Below are 7878 nucleotides of genomic sequence, written 5' to 3' on the forward strand. Positions count from 1 at the left end.
AGAATAATGTTAAATTGTTAGTATGGACATAAACCTTTAATATAATGAACTAAATGTTTTATTGCAGATTAGTTCTGTAATTTTACATACAGTTGTATGTAATTTAAGAAAACAGAAAAATACTGTATAAATAATAGTGATTTTCCTGTATAAAAATGAGAATTACTGTAATTTGTTATTAATGATAAAATAATGGTCAATTTGTTAATTTACAGATATTTTTTTGTAATTTTACATGAATTTGTATGTCATTTATGAAAACAGAAAAATACTGTATAAATAATACAGTGATTTTCCTATATAAAAATAAAAATTACTGTAATTTGTCATTAATGATATAATCCTTAAAATAACAGTCAAGTTGTTTATTTACAGATATTTTTTGTAATTTTACATAGTTTTAAACATAATTCAAAATTACAGGAAAATACTGTAAACAATTTAGAGTTATTTTCCGTAAAATTAGGATTTTTTTTTACAGTGTACCCAGTTCCTTTTATTAGTGTCCTGTGACATTTAACCAGTATGAACAGTATTGAAGTGCGTAGACTATATCTAACAGAAATCAGGCGCGAGCACTATTAACAGATTACTCACTCCCAACAGAGTTTTGCGCTGTATTTGAACTAAAATGGCGCTCGTTTTCAGTTCATGAGCCAGAGTTTCCTAAGACGATACAGAACATACAAGACTGGTGAAGCCGCTTTTCCATCGGGCCAAACTGTTCTCTTTGTTTATTAACAGTTTCATTCCGTGCTGATCCGAGCCGGCCGGTACGGATATGGTTGCGTTATCTACTGCGGTGCTGCAATAATGCTCATTCGTTATACGTCACGGCAAAAGAGAATCGAGACACCCCTACCCCTTCACGTGAACGCGCAAAACGGTAGGGGAAAGGGGTAGAAATGGGATTGGGCCTTAGTCATGGTTCGCTTAGTGTTCACAATGGCATTTTAACAACGAACTAAGGAATACGTTCCCCAGACAGCATCAGATCTGGTGCGCATCGAATCCACATGTTTCAGATCCGGATGTTGCTGTCTGGGTCACAACCTGATGGGTCGGCTTTTTATTTTTATTTATTTTTTATTTATTTAAAGAAACAGGGACAGCGTACAATAAACATTAACCTCAAAGGGAGAGATGCATAGTACCGGGTTTTAGCTCAAGAGCTAATTTTCACCCGTAGTCCCTGGGCAGGCTGATGTTAAGCTACAATATATAAACATACATGAGTAATAAGATTTACACTTGCCAAAAAAATTAATAAAATAAAAATTGTACAAAAGTTCACGTTCACACCTTTCAGATACTTAGACCTTAGAACACACACTTACACACATACACATATCTGGTCACATGTGGGGACAAATTTGATTTGATAAAAGCCATTTCTTTGCTTGGCGTGTGAAGGTGTAAAAATTTGTGCTTTTTTTTAGCTCTGTAGGCAACATATTCCACTGACGAGCGGCCACACAAGAAAAAGCAGAGTTTCCAAATACTGTCCTTTCGCGACAGAACTTACCGAACATCCAAAACAACGCTGTGTGCTGGAATAAATGCGCTCATTGTACGTGCGTAGCTACATATGATGGTGTTTTGAACATCTGAGAACTCGTGAAGAGCTTATAAAATGTGTAAAGTAGTCCAAACAGCGGCAGGAATCCCTCCATCACACACACAAACACAGATCTGTACACAGATCTGCACAAACACAGCGTGGTACGGGAACAGCACCAGTCACGACTGCAAAGCCCTGCAAAGAGTGGTGCGCTTATCCGAGCGCATCTCAGGCTCAGCTCTCCCGTCTCTGCAGGACATCTACACCAAACGCTGCAGAGGTAGAGCTACTAAAATCATCAGAGACATTAATCACCCTGCAAACTCTCACTTCACCCTGCTGCCATCTGGTAAGCGCTTCCGTAGCCTGATGGCAAAGACTGAAAGACTCAGGAGGAGTTTCTTCCCCCAGGCCATCAGACTCCTGAACTCAGTCATGTGACTTCACTTCACCCCCGCACACACATAAACATCCAGTCTTTTAACATTAACATCCACATACTGCAATTGCACTGCACTTTACGTCCCTATTGTTACTGCGTAACAACCTGTAATAAACCTTGCACATTATACTTCTTTATATATACATATTATATATTTTATGTTAACCACTTATTTTTAAGTCTACAGTTTATCTCACTTATCATATCCACATATTTTTTATATTTTTATTTTTATCTTATTTCCTATTTTTATCTTTTACTTGATTTATTTATAATTCTACTTATGTTAATACTTTTTATTCTAATTTTATTCTATTTCTATTTAATTTCTTGTAACTGTTATTTGCACTGTCCATGGAGCGGACCTGTTTACATTTCACTGCCAGTTGTATATTGTGTATATAACTGTGTATGTGACAAATAAAACTCTTGAATCTTGAATCTTGAATCTTGAATCTGCTGTGTGGGGACACAGTTCTGACGCCTGTACAAATCTAATTAGTAAACTAAATTAACCATTTAAACTAAATTACTGATCGAATTATTGATCTAAAGCCCACACTGTCACTGTATGCTAATTGAAATGAACTGATGACATCAGCGTTTTCTCCAGAATGGCTATACAGCTGAATAAAATTATGCTGCATTATTTTCCTGTTTAACACTGTAAAGCTGCTTTGAAACAATCTACATTGTTAAAAGTGCTATATAAATAAAGTTGACTAGACTTGACTTGACTGAGTCCAAAATTTTCGTTAGCAATGACGTACAGGGAAGGGCATAAAAAAGTGTAGTTAAACGCAGCCCTGGTTTATGCAGATCTTCTTCTTCACTTGTGTTTTGCTCCAGAGATGTGTAACAGCGCCGGGAAAAACTCGCCAATGGCAGGAAAGCATTGCTTCAACAGAAATCCTTGTCAATGGAGGGGAATGAGTTCATGTTTGTGGAATTGAATCTTTATTTAATTATCTTAACGACGTGTCTATTTACACTAAGTACCTTGTTGGCAGAGGCTATTTACACTAACTCCGCCCACTGACGTCTGATTGGGCCAGACAAAATCACAGAAGACGCTGGATTGTTTACAGTAGTAAGAGTGTAGGGGTAAGGTGTTTGGTACTTTAGTATGTGGAACACATATTCACTATTTACTACGATTTTTGCCTCAATAAACACATCATTTACTACTTATGAATAGTTAGTAAGGTAGTTTTTGTAGTGTTGAAGTTTAGATATTGGGATGGATTAAGGGATGTGGAATATGATCATGCAGAATAAGGAATTAATATGTGCTTTATTAGTACTAATATACAGCCAATATCCTAGTAATATGCATGATAATAAGCAACTAGTTAATAGTGAGAATTGGACCCTAAAATAAAGTGTTACCGAGTTTGAATCCGCCTTTTGCTGAACTCTCTCTTCTCCCTTTTCCCATCATATATCATTTCAGAAAGGGACTGATTTTCAATAAAAATGAAGAAAATATTCTAAAAGTGTAAATAAAGTGTGTTTAATAATAGAGTGTTTATTGGTTCGGGGCTGGTTAGGGAGGGCGCTTTTGTCCCAATAGGGCGGCATCCATTTTATAATTTTATTAAATATAATAATTTAAACTCTATTATTGCATACCACAAAACTGAGGTGCAAATAGTACCTGCCACTATTTATAAGTATAGATAGCATAGGCTATCAAAGAAAATGCTGCTATTTTTACATAGTGTAAATACGATCTATCGCTATTTGTACTAACAGCCGCGCCTGATTGGTGGATGTTGAAATACGTTGGCCATCTACAGGTTAAAATGTGCAAACAGTGTTGCTATGGAAGCGTTGTGTTTGTTTGAGTGTTCTGACAGCTCGACCTTGGGGCTTCCTTCACTTTCAGATGTTTCTTATTTGATTCATTCTAACAACTCATAGAATCAAATAAAAAGTGTGGCGCAATGCACACCGTTCCTGTCGCTCTCATTCAGCAGCGGTTGAGATCTCAATACTGATGCCACTAGACCGTGAAGTTTCAAAAGCCCACACCTTAACCTAACACACAAAAGACAACATCCTACATCTTTGCAAATGTCATCAGCCTGAGACTTCAGCTTCAACAAAGTGTGATGAATGTAATGTTTTTGTAGTCCTGAAAGGCACATGTTGGGTCAGGCTGTCTGATGCGCTGCTGCGTTCAGCTCTATGACTACCGTCCTGGGTGGATCTGTCTGTCATGTGTTTACGACTGACAACTCTGAATTAATTTGAAAGACATCTGACAGGTAATGAGGCATGGCTGCTTTCAGAATGAGCTCTTGTCAGCAGCTATTGTAAGTCACAGGCATTTAACAAACGAATCTTGTGCCAGTGCATTTCATACCTGCTGTAAATGGCTACAAACTACAGAAGGAGAAAAACTGCCAAAACACCATTTTTGACAGGTTGAACAAACAGCACGGAAGAAAGCGGCAGACCTTGGAAAATATGTAGACTTGTGTAGAGTTTCTGTCCGTCTACAAAAACATAAGCTCCAATTATCTCACAGACATAGCAGTGAAAATAACACAGACTATATCTAGTATATTAAACTCTGATATCTGGGTCATTCATGCTTCAACATCAGAATAAAAAAAGTGGTGGGTTCAGCTCACTTTCACAAACTGCATGGCATTGGCTAATGATCTGACTTAAAAAACTACAACATTTAATGATAATTGTGAATGACTGAACAGTTGAATCTTTCAGGTAATGTGTTATGAAGCACCTTTTTATTCAACAAGTCATATGTAATACTACTATTTCCCTACAATTCTAAACAGTGGTGTATAAATAATACCTGAATATTTTTCAGGGGTTAGTTCCAGTGAAAGGAACTCTTAATGCTTCACCAAGACATTTTGGACAATTTCATGCTCCCAACTTTGTGGGCCCAGTTTGTGGACGGCCCCTTCCTGTCCCAGCATGCTCCAGTGCTCAAAGCGTCTCCATAAAGACATGGATGAGGAGTTTGGTGGAGGAACTGGAGTCCTGACCTCAACCCGATAGAACAGCTTTGGGATGAATTAGAGCGGAGACTGAGAGCCAGGCCTTCTCGTCTAACATCACTAATGCGCTACTAGAAGAATCCCCATAAACACACTCCTAAACCTTGAGGAAAGCCTTCCCAGAAGAGCTGAAGCTGTTAGAGCTGCAAAGGGTGGGCGACTCCATATTAAAGTGTGTTTGTATAACGCTTGTGAATTGTACAGCAATTTTGCATATGCACACTATAATATTTCATGAATATTTCCCAACTTACTGTTGCCGGGTCAGTCATAGCCTTCATCTTTTATCCCCTTTAAAAAGTTCATAATGCAGCAAGTTTATGTATTAACAAATGATTTTGAATTCGTATTGCACTCCTGCTTCTATTTTTTCCACTCGGAAACAATTGGAACTGCAATTGGATCGTAGACTCTGCCTTGGACACGCCCCTCGCTCACATGTACAAACATATCTTGATCCCAGGTGTGAATGGGACACCAATATTGAAATCATTCGAGATCCGTCACTATCGCATCTTTACATTGTAATGACATGACAAACCTCGCTGATGATCTTTTGATGATCTACGGCTCTGTCAGCTGTTAGTTCTGATCTCCGTCTGCACTCAGATGTGTCTCTCCTTGCATGTGAAAGCGATCTTGCTCCTGTAACAACCGTTTCCTTGGCAAACCTGTCATGGCTTGCAGTGCTGAGATGTTCAGAGTAAGTGGTGAAAGCTCAAACAGAACCACAGATGAGTCACGTTCAGTTTACAGAAACATGTCTCTCATTTATTCAAGCTGCATGTGAACCACAACTTCATTTGATCAAGTGCACTTAAGTCATCGTGAAGTAAAAGTATATTTTTATGTAGTAAGTATATTAATACCAATGCACTAGAAGTATACTTGTAAGTGTACTGTTTCAATACTACTTGGGACAAAATTGTCCCACTTTTAGTGAAAAAAAGATAATTTTTTCAGTGGACTTTAAGTGTAACAGTAGTAAACTTTGAGTACACAACTAAGTTTGTCGTTTTTACTAGTTTAGTAGTTTCATACTCCAAGTATACTTGCAAGTTTACTTTAAGTGAACATAACATCTGTCACGGGTGCTGCTACCAGGAAGCGCACAAAGATTAACATTGGCAACACCGAACAATGAACTGAAGGAAGACAGGATTAAATACACAGAGGAACAAAAGAGCTAATTAATGGGCAACCTGTGAATGGGATACGATCAAGGGAACAGACTGGCAAACACTAGGAAACTGGGTCACAGGCAAACAGGCTCTGAACTTAAAACACACTGAAACCTATCAAAACCCTGACAACACCATAGTTTACGATTTATATATCATTTTTGCATTTTAAGTGTACTACTATGTTCCTTTTTAGGTATTTGTTTTTATACTTGAAATATACCTTAAACTGCTTAATTTGATAATTTTCACAAAACTTTCCTGGACTCTGAATATTTAGTTGTATGAGTGTCTGATTATACAATATATCAAAAGAAAGAGCATCTGCTTTAAAAAAGCTTCATGCAGTCTTTTTATCAAAACTTTGACGTGGGTACATTTAATTTAAAAAAGCAACATTTTGAACAAAAAGCTGAGAAAAATTGCTGGGTCCCTGCCCCCCCAAAGATTACAACTTGTGCGTAATCAATGCTTCTATAACTTGTTTCTGCTTCTTCTTCCCCAGACAGTAGATCCGGACTACAGCTGATACATGTGGATTCCATGCGTCGCATTAGAAACGGAGTCACTCTGGCCACACCCATGATCAGGACGTGGTGTCTCTTTTGCGACACACATGATCATGAAGGCGGAGTCACTCTGGGCACACCCCTGTATAGGAGGCGGAGCCACTTTGGCCGCACCCATGATCAGGAGGTGGAGTAACTTTGGCCACAACCATGATCAGGAGGCGGGGTCACTCTGGGCACACCCCTGGACAGAAGGGGGGGTCACTCTGGCCACACCCATGATCAGGAGGCGTGGTTACTCTGGTCACACCCCTGGGCAGAAGGGGGGTCACTCTGGTCACACCCCTGGACAGAAGGGGGGGTCACTCTGGTCACACCCCTGGACAGAAGGGGGGGTCACTCTGGGCACACCCCTGGACAGAAGGGGGGGTCACTCTGGTCACACCCATGATCAGGAGGCGTGGTCACTCTGGTCACACCCCTGGACAGAAGGGGGGGTCACTCTGGTCACACCCATGATCAGGAGGCGGGGTTACTCTGGTCACACCCTTGGACAGGAGGTGGAGTAACTTGGGGCACACCCCTGAGCAGGAGGCGGAGTCACTTTGGCCACACCCATGATCAGGAGGCGGGGTCACTCTGGTCACACCCCTGGACAGAAGGGGGGGTTACTCTGGTCACACCCCTGGGCAGAAGGGGGGTCACTCTGGTCACACCCCTGGACAGAAGGGGGGGTCACTCTGGTCACACCCCTGGACAGAAGGCGTGGTTACTCTGGTCACACCCCTGGGCAGAAGGGGGGTCACTCTGGTCACACCCCTGGACAGAAGGGGGGGTCACTCTGGTCACACCCCTGGACAGAAGGGGGGGTCACTCTGGTCACACCCATGATCAGGAGGCGTGGTCACTCTGGTCACACCCCTGGACAGAAGGGGGGGTCACTCTGGTCACACCCATGATCAGGAGGCGGGGTTACTCTGGTCACACCCTTGGACAGGAGGTGGAGTAACTTGGGGCACACCCCTGAGCAGGAGGCGGAGTCACTTTGGCCACACCCATGATCAGGAGGCGGGGTCACTCTGGCCACACCCATGATCAGGAGGTGGGGTCACTCTGGCCACACCCCTGGACAGGAGGGGGGGGGGTCACTCTG

The 7878-nt window shown here is 41.1% G+C and overlaps 1 protein-coding gene across 1 annotated transcript in view; it reads right to left on the bottom strand.

Moving 5' to 3' along the window:
- The window catches only part of pitx1 (paired-like homeodomain 1), a 46656-nt gene extending 40948 nt beyond the window's left edge, over positions 1–5708 (bottom strand). Inside the window, exon 1 of the mRNA XM_079834438.1 lies at positions 5577–5708. The gene's annotated coding sequence lies outside the window, so the exon portion shown is untranslated. The remainder of the gene's footprint in view (positions 1–5576) is intronic.
- Between the last annotated feature and the right edge of the window lie 2170 nt (positions 5709–7878).

Source organism: Gobio gobio (assembly GCF_949357685.1).
Source record: "Gobio gobio genome assembly, chromosome: 14".
Lineage (NCBI taxonomy): Eukaryota > Metazoa > Chordata > Actinopteri > Cypriniformes > Gobionidae > Gobio > Gobio gobio.